The sequence below is a fragment of the Callorhinus ursinus genome, unplaced genomic scaffold, assembly GCF_003265705.2.
Source record: "Callorhinus ursinus isolate GAN/ISIS: 27379988/994484 unplaced genomic scaffold, GSC_fseal_2.0 scaffold71, whole genome shotgun sequence".
Taxonomy (NCBI): domain Eukaryota; kingdom Metazoa; phylum Chordata; class Mammalia; order Carnivora; family Otariidae; genus Callorhinus; species Callorhinus ursinus.
In genome coordinates, this window is record NW_027397133.1 from 3,194,506 (window position 1) to 3,195,115 (window position 610).

A 610-nucleotide genomic window follows, 5' to 3' on the forward strand; every position below is an offset into this window, starting at 1 on the left:
GTCTGCCTTCGGTTCAGGTCATGATCCCAGGGTCCTGGGATCGAGCCCCACATCAGGCTCCCTGCTCAGTGGAGACTCTGCTTCTCCCTCTCCCTCTGCTGCTCCCCCGCACTTGTACATGCACACACTCTCTGAAATAAAAATCTTTAAAAAAATAAAAAACAGCCTCCCCTTGAGGCTAGGCCCCAGGAATGAATGGTGGAGACGGGGCCCTTCCAGTTTGCAGAGGGCTCAGGGGTCCTCAGCGGGGTAGTGGGCCTCCCCTGGCCCCACGCACAATGTCACAGACGGGCGGCCCCGCTGCCGCCCTCACCTGCACCCAGGCGTTGAAGACGTTGAAGAGCGTGAAGGGGTCCCCCTGGTCACTCTCCAGGGGACGCCGTGCCGCTGCACACTCCGGGTGGCTCTGGGCACTGCGGGTGAAGGGCGACTGGACGCTGAGGGCAGCCGCAATGGTGAGCACGGGCTCCGCCAGGTGGAACATGGAGCCCAGGATCAGCATCTTCCCTGGCAGGGGTGGGAAGAGGTGCGCGGACACCGAGCTGAGCCTCCTGGGCTCTGGGACGGCCACCCCCCCCCCCCCCCCCCCCCCCCCCCCCCCCCCCCCCCC

At 65.6% G+C, this 610-nt stretch overlaps 1 protein-coding gene across 1 annotated transcript in view; it reads right to left on the reverse strand.

Moving 5' to 3' along the window:
* Window positions 1-610, reverse strand: part of DHX34 (DExH-box helicase 34) — a 25,541-nt gene that overhangs the window by 7,875 nt on the left and 17,056 nt on the right. The window lies entirely within an intron of this gene.